This window comes from Scaptodrosophila lebanonensis, unplaced genomic scaffold (assembly GCF_003285725.1).
Source record: "Scaptodrosophila lebanonensis strain 11010-0011.00,11010-0021.00 unplaced genomic scaffold, SlebRS2 tig00000001-arrow-pilon, whole genome shotgun sequence".
In the NCBI taxonomy this organism is placed as follows: domain Eukaryota; kingdom Metazoa; phylum Arthropoda; class Insecta; order Diptera; family Drosophilidae; genus Scaptodrosophila; species Scaptodrosophila lebanonensis.
Genome location: NW_022060529.1, coordinates 29,631,743 through 29,650,720, shown reverse-complemented (window position 1 = coordinate 29,650,720; position 18,978 = coordinate 29,631,743). Strand labels below are relative to the sequence as shown.

General features: G+C 36.5%; 1 protein-coding gene across 1 annotated transcript in view; it reads right to left on the bottom strand.

Annotated features, from left to right (window-relative positions):
* Positions 1-16,511, bottom strand: part of LOC115628413 (dihydroceramide fatty acyl 2-hydroxylase FAH2) — a 37,724-nt gene extending 21,213 nt beyond the window's left edge. The window contains exon 1 of the mRNA XM_030524504.1: positions 16,386-16,511. The gene's annotated coding sequence lies outside the window, so the exon portion shown is untranslated. The remainder of the gene's footprint in view (positions 1-16,385) is intronic.
* Positions 16,512-18,978: the final 2,467 nt, after the last annotated feature.

The window sequence follows — 18,978 nt, the reverse complement described above, 5'->3', positions numbered from 1 at the left end:
ATATAAGCTGTAGTTAATAATGCACTTGTCGCTCAAAAAATAAGTTTGATGCACAGATGCAGGATCTGAACCAGCGTTTAGGCAGTGTCTGTGAGGGGCTCCAGAAGTAGAGAAATACAAGGACGTAGAAACATTAGGCATAGTGAAACCTTTGCCGGACTTTGAAGCAAAATATGAGACGTACGTCTCATGGAGGAAAGCAGCACATACCGCCTATAAAAGAAATATGACGGTAGTTCAACACACTATTACGCTTTATGTATAATTAGAAACAAGATTAAGGGACCAGCATCATTCGACACGCCTCTAAATTTGAAAGCGATTATAAATCGGCTTAACTTAACGTATGCGGACAAACGCCCCATATATTTGATAGAACAAGAAATGTCGACACTCCAACAGGGAAATTTGACACTCTTACAGAACTACGACGAAGTAGAAAAGAAACTTACGCTATTAACGAACAAAACGATCATGACCTATGAGAACACCATAGCTGTCGCACTGAACGAAAAGTATAGAATGGACGCTTTACGAGTGTTCATTTCAGGAACTAAGAAATCATAAGCAATGTTCTGTTTTCGGAAGGACCGAAAGAAAGGCTCTAGCCCAAGAGGTTGAACGCCACGAACGCCAGAGACAGGATGCCGGCAGGGGAAAACGGTAATAACCCACATTGGAAAAATCCACATTTTAGTAAACGACAGGCACCTCCTAACGGACCTCATCAAGGTTTAGACAAATCATGCAGTATCAAAACCAGGGTAATACTAACAACCAAGGACAGGCTGACAAAAGACCAAACAGACGCACTGCAAGGTTTACGGGACTAAAACATCAAAGAATGAATCATTTGACCTGAGATGACTCTCCACTTGACCAAAAGACTGACGCAAACCTAGAGATAGATGACATTAACGATGACGTTGTAGTGTACGACCAGGTTCATTTTTAGGCACAACTCTCTGCAATTGCCGGGAGAAACATTATACTTTTAATAGACACAGGAGCTTCAAAAAATTATATAAAACCACTACAGGAAATAAATGGAGTCGTGCCAGTAAACGAAACTCTTCGGGTTAAATAAATTCACGGTTTTAATACAGTTAACCAGAAATGCGTCTTTTCAACACAAACGCAACGTTTTTTATACTACATTCCCTTACGACATTTGACGGAATAAACGGACTAGATTTCAAAAACAAAGGATTAATAACTGACACGGAATCAGAAAGAAGAATAATTTCTTGAATGTGCAAATATCGAAGTCCCCCAACCAATAACATTAAAATTCCAGGAAATGTTAAAGAACCGAACCGATGTATTTGCAGACCGTAATCAAGCTTTACCCTATAACACAAACATAGTCGGCACTATCCGAACTGAGAACGAGTACCCTATCTATTCTAAATTGTATCCATATAAGAGAACTGCAACGAGTACTACATTTACGGTCATACTCGAGTATTTACCCATACTCGGTATGATTATTTCATTTGGGTATAGTGACAAGCAATGACTGGTTGCGAACGAGCCCTCAACGAACACTCAGTTCGAATCAAAACTGCAAAAACTCAGAAGTGAGCGGTTGTGACCGAAACTTCTTGCATGAATACAAGCAATGACCGGTTGTGAATGAAAGAAAGCAAAGACTCAGAATGAGAGGCGGTAACCGAAACTTTTTGCCTGCATGCAAGAAATGATCGAACGTCGTATTTACAATTATGCCCGCATGACCGAAATGACCAATGATATTGGAGGGTGCACGTGCACTTGCATTTTTATAGCCTGTACCCAAAGGGTGAAAGGCTATACTAGTTTTGTGCGCATGTATGTAACACACAGAAGGAGGCGTGGCAGACCCCACAAAGTATATATATTCTTGATCAGGGTGACAAGCCGAGTCGATATAGCTATGTCCGTCCGTCCGTCCGTCTATCTGTATGAGCACAAGTATCTCAGGAAGTAAATCAGCTAGAATAACCGAACTTGGTATCAAGGTTCCTATAAGCCCTAGGCAGAACGAGTTTGTTTATTTTTTCTGATACACCCTCCCACTCCCCCGCAATTCGTATTTTTTCTTATAACTTCCGTAATTCTCGGAATTTTAAAATCAATTTTGGTAGGTACATCCAGTTAGTACTAATGTGTCCGTGTGCCAAATTAGTTCTTAGAATTTCGAACTAAAATTAGTTAGCTACATCCCGTTGGTGATTATGTGTCTTTATGCCAAGTTTCATCATGATAGGTCAATTCTGAAGAAAGTTATAGCCATACAGGCTATTTTACTGCCGGGCTTGCTCGACTGTAGCGTTCTATCTTGTCTATTGTTAGTTCAATAGTAACTTCATATACAAGTATGTATATGCATATAAATTAAAGAATCCAACAAAATAAAAATAAATATGCTTATGTACATATACATATACATATACATATGTTTTCTTTTCATTCTGTACCTTTTTATTTAAAATACATACATACATATACACATGTTTCCGCATAATTCAAACAACACATGCATGCGCAAATACATAAATATGTACATACATGCATTTTTTATACGGCCATACTCGGGTAAAACCCGCGCAATACTCGAGTAATACCCGAGTATAGCTCGCGCAATACCCAAACAATACTCGACCAATAATGGCACTATACTCGTTCGATCAAACGCTCATTCTGCAAAGTCTGTTTTGCTTCGATCAGGACCCAGTCATCTTAAACGAAGTGACCGAGCCTGAAGTGTTTGAAAACAAACCAATCAAGGCTGGTACCCGTTCGCAACGAACAGAATACTCGAAGTGACCGAGCCTGAACTGTTTGAAAGTAAATCAATCAAGATCGGTGCTTGTTCGTAAAAATAGAAAGATTGCTCATGCAAGTTTGATCATAAGAAAAATGCTGAGAGTACTCAACTCGTTCGAGCTCGTTTGCAGCCAAGCAAAGATCTGATTTGATTGAATTTTCAGCAAGGGTGGTCGAATATTATATTATATTAATATATTAATTTAATTATTATAGCCTGTACCCAAAGGGTGAAAGGCTATACTAGTTTTGTGCGCATGTATGTAACACACAGAAGGAGGCGTGGCAGACCCCACAAAGTATATATATTATTGATCAGGGTGACAAGCCGAGTCGATATAGTCATGTCCGCCTGTCCGTCCGTCTGTCTGTCTGTATGAGCGCAAGGATCTCAGGAAGTACAAGAGCTATAATAACCAAACTTGGTAGCGCTACAAGCAGAACATGGGCAGCGATTTTATTTATGGCTATAACTTTCTTCAGAATTGACCTATCATGATGAAATTTGGCACACGGACACATTAGTACGAACTGGATGTACCTACCAAAATTGATTTTTAAATTCCGAGAATTACGGAAGTTATAAGAAAAAATACGAATTGCGGGGGAGTGGGGGGTGTATCAGAAAAAATAAACAAACTCGTTCTGCCTAGGGCTTATAGGAACCTTGATACCAATTTTGGTTATCCTAGCTCTTGTACTTACTGAGATCCTTGCTCTCATACAGACAGACGGACAGACGGACATGGCTATATCGACTCGTCTTCTCATCCTGATCAAGAATATATATACTTTTGTGGGATCTGCCACGCCTCCTTCTGTGTGTTACATACATGCGCACAAAACTAGTATAGCCTTTCACCCTTTGGGTACAGGCTATACAAATAAACTTGTCCTGTCTAGGGCTTATGGATATCTGGATCTGGTTATTCTAGCTCTTGTACCTTCTGAGAAGGGCAAAACCAGCCACTGGTTTTAAGAATATATTTCAATAAAAGTAAATAAAAAATAAATAAATAAAGGAATAAATATATATTTATATATAAAATAAAATATATAAAATTACAGCAAGACCAAAGCAAAAAAACAATTTCTGCACCATTCGATTTAAAACAAGTTATATCAAATAAGAATAAGAAATTCAAAAATTATATTTTAATATTTCCCACATATTTCAAAACTATATTATTTGCTACATATATAAAAGAAATTTGAATATTTCCCACATATATAAAACACATTTGAAAATTATATTTTAATATTTCACACATATACAAAACATATTGGAATATTTCCCACATATATAAAACATATTTGAAAATTATATTTTAATATTTCCCACATTCATAAAACATATCGAAAATTATATTCTAACATCTCTCATATATATAAAACTTATTTGAAAATTGTTTTCTAATATCATTTGGTTGGAGTGCAATTTATGGCAAACGAAGAAAATTTGATTAGGCCCCCAATAATAGCAGATCAACCACAGGTAGGCGGGTACATCATAAACAGACAACAACAAAGACCACTTGACAGATGTTCATTCTACATTTACAGAATAGAGGCATGGCAAATAACGCGGAACAGGTGATAGCAGCCACGGTTAGCCAAATTTTAGCGCAATAATTGCCAGTATTAGTGAGGCAGTTAGTTAACCCTTCCAGGGAATAGCTGCCAATCAGAATTTGAATGATTTGGACAGGGTATCAGACATCGTTAAAAGCCTCCGAAAATTTTCCGGTAACCCGGCGGAGTTTAGTTCATGGAAGAAGAGTGTATATCGTATACTGTCAATCTACGCAGCCGAGGCTGGTTCGCCAAAATACTTTGGCATATTGCATACCGTGAGAAACAAAATCACAGGTAATGCTGATACGGCACGCGAGTCGTACAATGTTCCTTTAAATTGGAGTGCCATCTCCAAGTGCCTTACACTGCACTATGCAGATAAAAGGGACCTAGAAACATTGGACTATCAATTGATAATGTTGGTACAAAGTAGCAACCAATTAGTAGAAGAATTTTATCAGGTTGTTTATAACCACTTGTCCTTGATACTAAACAAAGTAGGCTGTATGACACTAAACAGGGAATCTGAAACTCTTATGACCAAAATTTACCGCGATAAGGCACTAGTGAGATACCTTCGTAAGAGGAGATTTACCACGGATCCTAGGAATTAAGGAACCAGTAGATCTTCCATCGGCTCTTCATTACTGCCTGAAGTTACAGAACCAAAACTATCGGACTAACATAGCGTGGAACAAGGACCAACAGACAAACTTCAGAATTTCCAATAAACACATACCACCACCAGTATTGCCACCTCAAAGGGCTTAACCCTCTAGTACAGCAAGCTTTAACCAAACACCACCCATAGGTTTCAGACATCAATTACCAGTTCAAACACCTTAGCCGAACACTACAAACTACCTACCGAATACATACAACAATACGGGACCGAGTACACACTACCCCACCCAACGAACTTATCAGACACAACCATAACAAAGGCACGTACCTGCTCGCCCTTGGGCACCAAAACCCCAACCACGTCCTGAACCAATGGACGTTGACACGAGCATCCGCACAAGGATGGTCAATTACATGAATAGACCCAATTTCGAAGTAGGAACAAGACCTCCTCAACTAGTGAACGCTCCTGACAAAAGACAAACAATAGAAGAACAGACTGAGACCAAAGACAGTGAAAACTACGTGACCATGGAAGACTACATTCAGGCAATACTAGATTCCGAACAACAAACCTAATGCGAACAGACGCTGAATGAGTACGCCCAACAAATAGAAGAAGCAGATGACGAACTGTACGACCAATACGAACATTCAGACATCAATTTTTTAGGATAAATAGCTCCTCTCTTCCTTATATAGAATGCAAGATGGGAAGCGGAAAATTTCTTAAAATATTGATAGATACGGGATCGAATAGGATTTATGTCCAACCTAAATTTGTGTCCGAGCCTATTTCAAATGAAAAGTGTTTTGAAGCCGTCACAGTCGGCGGAAATATTAAAATCATACACCACAAGTTCGCTAACCTTTTAAATAGAAAAGATATTAAAGTAAAATTCTTTCTCTTACCCACGCTAAAAACATTTGATGCCATATTAGGCAACGATAGTCTAAAAGAATTGGATGCTGTAATTCAAAGTAGCAAGAATATATTAATATTAAAAGACAACATTCGCATACCCATTAAACAGAAACAAATCGAAGCAGTCAATACAGTAATACCACGAACAGACCACATGACAAATGGACCAAGAAACAAATTAAACCAATTAACTAAAGCATACCCCGGTCTTTTTGCCAATCCCGATGAAAAACTGACATATACGACTAACGTAAGGGCAGAAATCCGAACTAAGACAGATTCTCCAATATACTCAAAATTTGACCAATTTTCAATGTCGTTAAAAGATGATGCACATAAACAAATTGAGGAACTTTTGGAGGACGGAATAATCCGACCCTCCCGATCTAAATACAATTCACCTGTGTGGATTGTTCCGAAAAAATTAGACTCTTCTGGGCAAAAGAAATATCACATGGTCATAGATTACAGAAAATTAAACAAAGAAACAGTTGCAGACAAATATGCTATACCCGAAATGAACGAAGTATTTGCACAACTAGGTAACAACAAAGTATTCTCTCTCTTAGATTTGAAAAGTAGATTTAACCAAATCCCTCCAAAAAAATCAGATATAGAGAAGACAGCTTTCTCCGTTACCAACAGAAAATATGAGTTTCCACTACTCCCTTTCGGACTCAAGAATGCGCCGTCAATTTTTCAGGGGGCTCTTGACGATATACTTCGTGAGCATATCGGAAAAATATGCTTTATTTAACTTTGCTATTGGGGCTGTTTTATCCCAGAACAAGAGACCCATTTATTTTCTTCCTAGAACACTCTCTAAAACAGAAGAGAATTACGCAACCAACGAAAGGGAAATGTTGGCAATAATTTGGGCCCTAAAATCTCTCAAAAATTAACTCAACGGTAAATTGAAAGTAAAAATATATACCGACCACCAACATTTCTCTTAGCAGCTGGAACGCCAACGCAAGAATAAAAAGGTGGAAAGCGTACCTGGAAGAGTTCGACTATGAACTGCTCTATAAGCCAGGTAGGGATAATATTGTAGCCGACGCACAATCAAGAATCCCTGTCATCAATAATATCGGGTCAGTAGCCTGTATCCAACATAGTGCAGACAATTCAAGCCACAACTTAATACCAAGCATAGAAGCCCCAATAAATGCATTCAAAAACCAGATATTTCTTAACAAAGCCAACAAACGCCTTTCACAGACACACTATAACACGGAAACAGAAAACGGACTTATACAGATCTTGAAAGCTCATTTAAGCCCATCAGTAATTAACGGAATAATAACCTCAGAAGAAATAATGAACCAAATCCAACAAATCTATATATATAAAACAGTTCGTCCTGACTGACTGTCTGACTGATCACCAATCAGTCGATCAAAGCACAGCCCAAACGGTAAAGGCTAGGAAGCTGAAATTTGGACTCAAGTATCCTTTCATAGTCTAGGTGCCCAATAAGAAGGGATTTTGGAAAACTCGAGCTCCAAAGGGGGCAAACAGGCTCCAACGTTTGTATGAAAAATCTACAGTTTTCATCTGATTAACTTCAAACTTAGTTGAAATCAATAAAAGAATACAAAGAAAACTGCATACTCGGTTTTTTAAATTTTTTGTTGGAGCTTCAATTATTGGGGTTTTCTTGGGGCACAAAAGGAAACCGCGTCAACAGCGCACAGCCCAAACGGTAAGAGCTGAAATTTGGGGTCAAGTATCCTATCATAGTATAGGTGCGCACTAAGGAGGGATTTTGGAAAATTCGAGCTCCAAAGGGGGGAAAACGAGCTCCAAAGTTTGTTTGAAAAATTCGCATTTTTCAACCGATCGACTTAAAACTTAGTTTCTAAAATCAATTAAAGAATACAAACAAAACTGCATACTTAGATTTTCGAAATTGGGGCTTGATATTGGGGTTTTAATAATTATTCACCATTTTACAATTAACAGGTAAAGGCAAAACGCCAAAAGTTTACAGTTACCGTCGCTAGGCAACGACTGCGTAAGCGTAAGTAAAGCAGAAACCGAATAACGGAGCTACGCATATTCTGCTTCGCATTGTGGGCAGATGTACAAGTATGTATGTATATGATTTGTTCTTATTGATCTCAATAAATAATTAGATTTTATTATTTAAATATTCTGCTTATTGCATTCAAACTTCGATATTTTGATGGTATCGGTGGCTTCAACTATCGAAAGTTTTACTCTAGCGAATTGAGATGAGAATTGTCAGTGCTTTTTGATCGTGGCTCATCGCTGCACGGCATTGACACGAGTGCCGTGTTTCATATTCCGAGTTTGTGCGTGACCGTATAGACTCAATATGGCACGAAAAGACTCAAATGTGAATTTAAAATTAGGATATACCCTTATAATTATTCCCCTTTTTTGCACATAGTCTATCTTAAAACGTTGCGTTATCTCTATATATAACAAGATAGAACGCTACAGTCGAGCAAGCCCGACAGTAAAATAGCCTGTACTCTCCACAAAAAGGAAAAATTAAAAAAAAAAAAATTAAAAAAAAATTAAATTATTAAAAAAATGAATGAATGAATTAATTAAAATAATTAATTTAATTAAATTAGAATACATGTTTATGTTCAGTTTAAACAGCATACATTTACATCACGTACCTATGCGTGTTTATATTCGTGTATGTATGCAGCATAAAGTTGAACAAAAGCAGCAACAACAACAACAGCTGCGGGCAGCGCTGCCGGCAGAGCTGCAGGCAGCGCATGAGCAGCGATTTTACTTATGGCTATAACTTTCTTCAGAATTGACCTATCATGATGAAATTCTAGCTCCAAAGGGGGGAAAACGAGCTTTAAAAAATATTAGTTATAGTGGTCATGTTCATTTAACGAAATATTTTGGCAAGAACAAAAATGTAACGGACTACTGAACAATTTTTTGTCAAGAACAGAAAATGTTCATTTAAATACCTTAAATGCCTTCCTACTGGTAACCTTTAAGGTGAAAACATATGGGTAGGTTATGCACACACAAAATAAATACAATTGGAAACATTATATTGAGCCGGGTTAAGACGGGCAATATATGCTAGTATATCTTAAACATTTAGGAAACATTTAGATTCACACAGACTCAGGTGAAAGACTTACAAACGAAACAGAACAAGATGAGAAAATTTTGACTACACACAACAGGGCACACAGTAATGCACTAGAAAATAAGAAACAGTTGTCCTAAAATTTATATTTCCCAAAAATGAAACAGCGAATTATGGAATTAATTAAACAATGTCAGGTTTGTAAAGAAGAAAAATATGATAGGCACCTAACTAACCCAAAACTCAAAGAAACACCAATCCCTGAATATCCAGGACACACAATACACATCGACATATACATGGCAGTAGATAAATTTTCGAAATTGGCTCAGGGACGGGTAATTAAATCTAGGGCAATAGAAGATATAAAAAACCCACTTCAGGAGATCTTATTTTATTTCGGAGTACCGAAAGCTGTTGAGATAGACAACGAAAAATCTCTGAGCTCGGCATCAATAACTTTTATGATACAAGACCAACTAGGTATCGAGGTCTACAAGACACCACCCTATAAAAGCGCCGTTAACGGCCAGGTAGAAAGATTTCATTCTACGTTATCAGATATTATGAGGTGGAATAAACGAAAACAGGAATATACAACATTTGAGGAACTTCTCGCTAAATCAATATACGACTACAAGTACACCATACACTCAACAACTAATAAGATACCATTAGACATATTCTTCGGTAGAAACGTGACTACAGATCCAAATCAGTCAAACTATCACCCAGATATAAAAATAAATAATTAAGGAAGATAGAAACAGGACCATACTAACAACAACAGACAAGATAGATCATAAAAGTAATATAAAAAACATATAAAATTACAGACTACTATTAATGATGACAGCAATACCAACTAGGGGACACCTGGAAGTTTTGAATTATACAGATGCACAGTCAATAAGTATTCTAAAAGGAAAGGGGAAACTACAGACATTGACAACCCGAATCGTACAGATCATAGAATTAGAGCAAATTAAAAATGCATTAGACAATCTCCTATTTTACACAGAAAAAGATCTGGGAGCTAATACATTGTACCACACCTTACGCCACGAAATAACACTAGCCATTCTTATTTTCAACACAATATCATTGTTCCATAATCGAAAGACTAGAGCAATCAATATCCTAGGTACGGCCTGGAAGTATGTAGCCGGTAGCCCGGACAATAATGACTCAATACTTCTTACTGACAATATAAATAAACTGATAGACGATAATAAGCAGCTGATAATCAAAAAAAAAAATAAAACAAACTAGTATAGCGTACACACATAAGGCATCTTTGTGCAAAATTTGGTGTCTCTATCTCTTATAGTCTCTGAGATCCAGGTGTTCATACGGACGGACAGACAGACAGAGAGGGCTAGATCGACTCGTCTTGTTACGCTGATCAAGAATATATACTTGTATACTTTGTGGGGTCTGCCACGCCTTCTTCTGCCTGTTACATTTTTCAGCTCCCGCAAACCTAATATACTCTTGTACATTTCATGTACAGAGTATAAAAACAATGATATTGTAAACTTAGAATTTAACGAACTATTTCATTGTAACAAGACAATTTATGGGATAAGTAACAATTGTAAGAGATACCACAACATTAAAATTTTTAACAAATCAAAAATTGTAAGCCTAACCACTAATACAAGGTGTGTTCTAAAGTAAACAGGACTTTTAAAAAAAAAACAGGACAAATAGTGTTTTCGGCAAAATCAATTTATTTTATTCAAAATAGTCTCCTTCTGCTTCAATACAGCTTTTTGCACGATCCAAAAGCATGTCGAACGAGTGTTTTACCTCGTTGGCCGGTATGGCCGCCAGTATGCCGGTGCAAGCCTTTTGAATGGCCTCTACGTCGGCATAACGCTTTCCTTTCATGGGCAAATGCATTTTTCCGAAATGGTAGAAGTCGCACGGTGCCATATAAGGCCACATCCCGAAGGTGGAAGAGATCGACGATGGACTCATATTGGTCAACGACTTCAACGGCACAATCAAGTGGCAGGAGGGAGAGAAACACATAAAAGGCTCCTACATGATAAACTTCTGGAACGAGACCGTATTCGTCAACAAGAGTTCAACAACATAGAAGTAGCAGTCATGACTCCAGGAAGTCCCACAATACAAATAACACCAATGGAGGGCGAACGGATTGAGATTCTTTCCCTGAAAGCGCTAGAGGAGTTGCATATCAACAATTTAATAAATATGCAAAAACTCCAAATACACTCTACAACAAAAAGAGTGGGGCTTATAACTCTGTTCGCAGTTGCTTTTTTTATACCCTGTTCCCAAAGGGTACAAGGGTATATTAGTTTTGTGCGAGTGCACATGGAACACACAGAAGGAGGCTTGGTAGACCCCACAAAGTATATATATTCTTGATCAGCATGACAAGCCGAGTTCGTCTGTCTGTCTGTCTGTCCGTCTGTCTGTCTGTATGAACGCAAGGATCTCCGAAAGTATAAGAGCTAGAATAACCAAACTTGGTATACAGATTCTCCTGAGACCGAGAAAGGACGAGTTTGTTCATTTTTTCTGATCCACCCTCCACTCCCCCCTATTAACGATTTTCTATAGCTCCCGTAATTCTTGGAATTTTGAACTAAAATTTGATAGTCACATTATATATCCGTATACCAAGTTTCATTATGATAGAATGATCGGAAAGAAAGTTATAGCCATATAACCAGGCCCAATGCACACATACATACATATGTACAAGTACACAAACACGCATAAGGCACGATGTAAATGTATGTATGCATGCATGGAATATTTTATATTTAATTTAGTTAATTAATTAAATTAATTTAGTTAATTAAGAGTTGAGCCTGCTCGACTTTAGCATTCCTTTCTTGTTCTTATTTGTACATTACATGTTATGAAAAGAAAAAATAAAGAAATAATACTGGAACTAAATCATGAACAAGAGATTAACAGAAGAGAATTGGCGCAAATCCAAATGAAAAACCCACAAATAAACAACCTCCGATTTAACAACATACCCTTCTTCTGGTGAGCGGTTGACGACAACCTTAAATTAAAGGGGGAAGAGTTAACAGCAAATAAATTTGCATGTTGACATTAAAAAAACTTGCAAATTTACAATAAATAAAAAAAGTGCAACAGAGGAACATTGCAACACTTCATAACAAGTGCAACAAACTGCTGACTCTGCGTGTGCCTTTTTTCCTGCACGCACAGGCAATTGCATTACCAAGAACGACGCTGCCAACGCCGCTGCCGCTAAGCCATAGCTTGTTAGGTATAGATTTGATTGAAAGTTAATTCAGTCGCAAATTTACATCAGAATAAAGAACTACTCAAAAGTATTCTTTAAATTTGTTATTTTTTTCGTGATTTTAATTAATCAGAAATTAACTTATATGTATGTACATACTTGTACATATAAAACTAAGTATATAAAATAATTTGTACAATATATCTGCTTTTTCAACCCATTTTTATACTCTGTACATGAAATGTACAGAAGTATATTAGGCTTGCGGGAGCTGAAAAATGTAACAGGCAGAAGGAGGCGTGGCAGACCCCACAAAGTATATATATTCTGGATCAGCATGACGAGACGAGTCGATCTAGCCCTGTCTGTCTGTCTGTCCGTCCGTATGAACACCTGGATCTTAGAGACTATAAGAGATAGAGACACCAAATTTTGCACAAAGATGCCTTGTGTGAATACGCAGAAAATATATATTTTGGAATTTCCCTCCCTCCTCCTCTCCGCCGCAAATCGTGATTTTCTATAACTCCCGTAATTCTTGTAATTTCGAACTAAAATTTTGCAAATACCACCAGTTAGTTATTATGTGTCCGTATGCCAAGTTTCACTATGATAGACCGATTTAACAAGAATTTATAGCCATAAATATATTTGCTGCTGCAGCGCTGCTCAAGCGCTGCCCGCGGCTGTTGTTGATGTTGCTGTTTGGTTGACTGCTAACATGTGTACATAGCCACGAATAGATGCGCATAGGCATACATACAGACGCAATTGCTATGCAAATGTGCAATTATACACCCTTTATGTGAGTTCGAATACCGAGAAAGGTAAAATCGAACAACATTTTTTTTTCCAATTTTTTTAATTTTTTTTATTTTCTATAATTATTGTAAACATATGTACAGAATATTTCAAAGTCGGGACACCCGACTTTAGCTTTTTTACTTGTTTTCATGGGGGCTTTATTGGTGCACGAAAAAATGGTATATATTTATGTATGCACATACATGTATGTATGTATGTGGGTATGTAAATATGTGCAATCAACGCACAGCCCAAATGGTAAGCGTTAAAAGCGATTAACTTTACACTTGGTTTATGAATTTACACTGAGAACGAATACAAGATAAACTGCGTTGTATTTTTGTAACTTTTCATTAAAGAGTAGAAGAAATAATTATGATATACATATTGTATGTACATATCTATATATGTATACATACAAGTATGTCTGTTTGCTCATTTAAATGTTGTGCAGGGGCATAAGTTGACCAAATAACTTTGCCAAATTGTACAGCTTCTAAATCTAGAAATGACTTGCATTGATTTATCCCTTTCATACTATATACATAAATATACATACATATTTATGTACATATGTATCCACATATAACCATACATAGTATATACATATGTATGTATATGTATATTGACACAATGAAATAAATAAATACATTTTTCTGTACCTGACACACATATTCGGCATTTATCAAAGCTTTTGATAAGCTTATCGAATTTTACACAGCTAGAAACGTCTAGTTGCATTTATGTATGTATAAATGACTCATGCCATCGTACTATTTTATACTCTGTACTCAAAGAAGGCTTGGCAGACCCCACAAAGTATATATATTATGGATCAGTATTAGAACACGTGTAGATATAGGCATGTCCGTCCGTCTGTATGAAAGCAAGGATCTCAGAAAGTATAAAAGCTACAATAACCAAACTTGGTATCCAGATTCTCCTAAGTCCGAGAAAGGAAGAGTTTGTGTATTTATTCTGATGCACAACACCCAATCTCCCTCTATTAATGATTTCCCAGTTAGTGATTATGTGTCCGTATGCCAAGTTTCATCACGATAGGTCAATTATGAAGAAAGTTATAGCCATAAATGAAATCTCTGCCCAAGCTCTGCCGGCAGCTGTTGTTGTTGCTGCTTTGAATATTTAAAGGGGTAAAGGGGTATACTAGTTTAGTGTGAATATATGTAACACACAAAAGGAGGCGTGGCAGACCCCACAAATTATTATAGCCTGTACCCAAAGGGTGAAAGGCTATACTAGTTTTGTGCGCATGTATGTAACACACAGAAGGAGGCGTGGCAGACCCCACAAAGTATATATATTCTTGATCAGGATGAGAAGACGAGTCGGTATAGCCATGTCCGTCTGTCCGTCTGTCCGCCTGACCGTCTGTCCGTCTGTCTGTATGAGCGCAAGGAACTCAGTAAGTACAAGAGCTAGGATAACCAAAATTGGTATCAAGGTTCCTATAAGCCCTAGGCAGAACGAGTTTGTTTATTTTTTCTGAAACACCCCCCCACTCCCCCGCAATTCGTATTTTTTCATATAACTTCCGTAATTCTCGGAATTTAAAAATCAATTTTGGTAGGTACATCCAGTTAGTACTAATGTGTCCGTGTGCCAAATTCATCATGATAGGTCAATTCTGAAGAAAGTTATAGCCATAAGTAAAATCGCTGCTCATGCGCTGCCTGCAGCTCTGTCGGCAGCGCTGCCCGCAGCTGTTGTTGTTGTTGCTGCTTTTGTTCAACTTTGTGCTGCATACATACACGCATATAAACACGCATAGGTACGTGATGTAAATGTATGCTGTTTAAACTGAACATAAACATGTATTCTAATTTAATTTAATTAATTATTTTAATTAATTAATTAATTCTTTTTTTTAATAATTTAATTTTTTTTTAATTTTTTTTTTTTTTTTAATTTTTCCTTTTTGTGGAGAGTACAGGCTATTTTACTGTCGGGCTTGCTCGACTGTAGCGTTCTATCTTGTTTTTATTCTTGATCAGTATGACAATATGTGTCGATATTGCCATATCTGTATGACCGCAAGCATCTCAGCAAGCACAACAGCTAGAATAACCAAATATGGTATCCACATTCGGAAATGTCGGAAATAGTACGAGTTTGAGCTTTTCTCGCTTTTTAGTGATTTTCCATAACTTCCGTAACTCTCGGAATTTTGAACTCAAATTACACCCAGTTGATATGTGAGATATGTGTCCGATTGCCAAGTTTCACCATGATATGGTGGTTATGTATGTAGAAAGTTATACCTATAAATCTGTTGTTGTCGTTGCTTTGACTTAATTATGTACTGCACACATACATACACAAAAACACGCATAGACATGATGCAAATTATTCTATTGAAACATACATATTTATGTAGTACTATGTATGTTTCTAGAATTAAAAGATGTACAATTTGGCAAAGTTATTTGGGCAACTTTAACTGCACAACATCTAAATGAGCATATGAGCATACTTACATTATAATAAATATTTCTTCAATTACATTTTCCAAAAACGTACTATGCAGTTTATCTGGTATTCTTTCTAGGGAAATAAACTAAGTTTAAATTTAATCAGGGCTCGAATTTTCCAAATAAATAAATACATACATATATATTTTTGTCCTATACGTAGTACATGTTTGTACCTGACGCACATATTTGGCATTTATCAAAGATTGTGATAAGCTTATCGAATTTTACACAGCTTGAAGCGTGCTAGTTCATCTATTAATGACTCATGTCTGAACTTCTGTTTTTTTCGTTCACATACCAGTTCATATGTAAAACAAGATATGTTGCGACGTGCTCAATTCTTTCAAACTATAAACATATGTATGTATATATAATAGACACACACGATCCACCTGTGTAAAAAACACTTTTTTATGGCTTTAACATATTTTAAAGATCTTGTTTTACTATTCAAGGGTGCTATGCGTATTCAACCCAAAGCAGCAGAATCTGGTAGAATTATGAGAGAGAAATAAATAGAAACTGTTCCTTTCACAGAATTAGATGAATCTGAGTATTAAGGTTGACGGCTCTACCGTTACATTTTCGAGATCATTACGTTTACTGTGTACAAAAAGACGGATGGATAGAGATATGGACAGACGTACGTAAATACTTTTCATCTATGTACAAAGTACATTTGTCGAGCAGATCAAGAATATACGTACATACATATGTATGTGGGATCTGCCACGCCTCCTTGGTGCAAATTATTAAAATAAAATAATTTTTAAGATATTTGTTTATGAAGAATTTACGTACCAAACTAAATTACAAATGATTTCGGTTTACGGAACAATCTTCAAATTAAAGTATACACATATGTACATACATATGAATGCATATGCGCATGAACTTAGGTGTCAACACAATTTAACAACGACCAGCTCGCTATGCAGCCCCACTCACAACTAAATTTTATGTTATCAGAGGTACGAAAAACAATACTAATTTTGTTAGAGGGTTTGTAAAATAGTTATAGTTTACCATAAGATAAGTTAACGATAAGATAAACTCTGAATAACGCACGAAAGAAGTTGTTGTCATAATTGTATTAAAATACCTGTGTACTTTCGGTCATTAATAATTTTGCTTATGGCAGGAATCCCAATTGTTATTAAGTATTAATTATTAAGTACTAGTTTCCCGCTCCTGCTTCGCACGGGTATTTTACAAAATTTTAAAAATTATAAATTTAATAACACTTTTACATATACACCATTCCTTTTGCTATGTATTTCTAAAAGAAACAAAATTATAAACAAAGTTCGGATATTATTATTTTGATGATTTTTTTTGTTATTCTTTTATGAGTCGGAGCTTCTCTGTAAACCATATTTCATGTAGTTTAATGTTACGGTAGCAAAATATATTGATTTTCAAGAGCTCCGACCCGCGATAGGCCAACATACAGTTGAGTAAAACATTTCTTTCGTAGGTCGATCCCTTCTAACTCGAAGGTTGGCCTTGGGACTTCTTAATACTTAGTTAACGCCAAACATTCGATTCTTTAATTTATTATTTTTTGTTTTAATACTTATTCTGCTATTCGTGACACGGGTCAGCTAGCAAGATAAAAAAAAAGAAAAATTATAAAACATTTAAAATTTCTATAATAGTCATTAAAAAATCACAATAAAAATAACAATTTCTGATTTTTTATTTTGATACCTACTTATTAATGAACATACAACTGCAAATAATATTACAAATCTTCAAATTTGGCATGAAATTTTCCCTAGTAGTCTTTTGTTGCTCCAAATGAAGTCATTTGAAATCAATCGTTGTACTGGTATTGTTGAATATTGGAATATTCTTTAAAAAGTGTATGGAATCTGTCTCTTTTCCTAAAATCAATGAGTACAATGGCTCTGAAGTTGGATGCGAAGGTATCAATTTCACTTTACCATTTGCGCAACACAATCCATTTTGTATTTCAATGCCTTACAATATTCACAAACTGAGTTCAGAAGTCCAATAGCAACACAGTTGTAGGCACTGTAATCAATTGACACATCGTAACAGAAAGCAGCTCGATTCAAACTTGCACCATTATTCGTCGAATGTTTCACTTCACGGCCGTGTACGGGTCTGTCTTAACCGTATTCTTTCACATTCATTGCGATCTTCACGTTCCTGGGCAGTACGATTAGATTGATAATTAATTAGATTCGTTGCATTTCGTCTTCTTATGACTAAATTTCTCTGCCGCCTTATAGGGGGCATATTTAGTAAGACACAAACACACAACACTTTTTTAGAATTTTATATTCAAATTTTTTGCCTTTAGGATGATGAACTAACAGCATACTGTTCAGGAATTTTTAAAATTATTTTGTCCACCTTTGGTTACATTATTGGCTTGGCGTTGACGTTTTCAGGCAATGTTTTAAATTTTTCTCTCCGCCCGAACCATCCTTGTACTTCAAGGAATATTATAAACAAGTAAAAAAGCTAAAGTCGGGTGTCCCGACTTTGAAATTCTCTGTACATATGTTTACAATAATTATAGAAAATAAAAAAAAAATTAGGAAAATAAAAAAAAAAATTGATATATTTTACCTCTTTTGGTATTCGAACTCACGTAAAGGGTGTATAATTGCACATTTACATATCAATTGCGTCTGTGTGAGTGTATGTATGCCTATGCGCATCTATTCGTGTCTGTGTAAACATATGTGCAGTCAACCAAAGCACCAGCATCAACAACAGCCGCGGGCAGCGCTTGGGCAGCGCTTGAGCAGCGCTGCAGCAGCAAATATATTTACGGCTATAACTTCTTGTTAAATCGGTCTATCATAGTGAAACTTGACATACGGACACATAATAACTAACTGGGGGTATTTGCAAAATTTTAGTTCGAAATTCCAAGAGTTACGGGAGTTAGAGAATTGCATGGGAGAGGGGGGAGGGAGGGAAATTCCAAAATATACATTTCTATTCACACAAGGCATCTTGGACTAAAATTTGGTGTTCCTAGGTCTTATAGTCTCCGAGATATAGGCGATTATACGAATGGAATATCGGGAAAATCCCCATAGGGGGGAAGTGGGGGGAAAATCAAAAAAATAAAGCAAACTCGTATAGCGTACACACATAAGGCATCTTTGTGCAAAATTTGGTGTCTCTAGCTCTTATAGTCTCTGAGATCTAGGTGATCATACGGACGGACGGACGGACAGACGGACAGACAGACAGACAGACAGGGCTAGATCGACTCGTCTCGTCATGCTGATCAAGAATATATATACTTTGTGAGGTCTGCCACGCTTCCTTCTGCCTGTTACATTTTTCAGCTCGCGCAAACCTAATATACTCTTGTACATTTCATGTACAGAGTATAAAAAAGAATTAG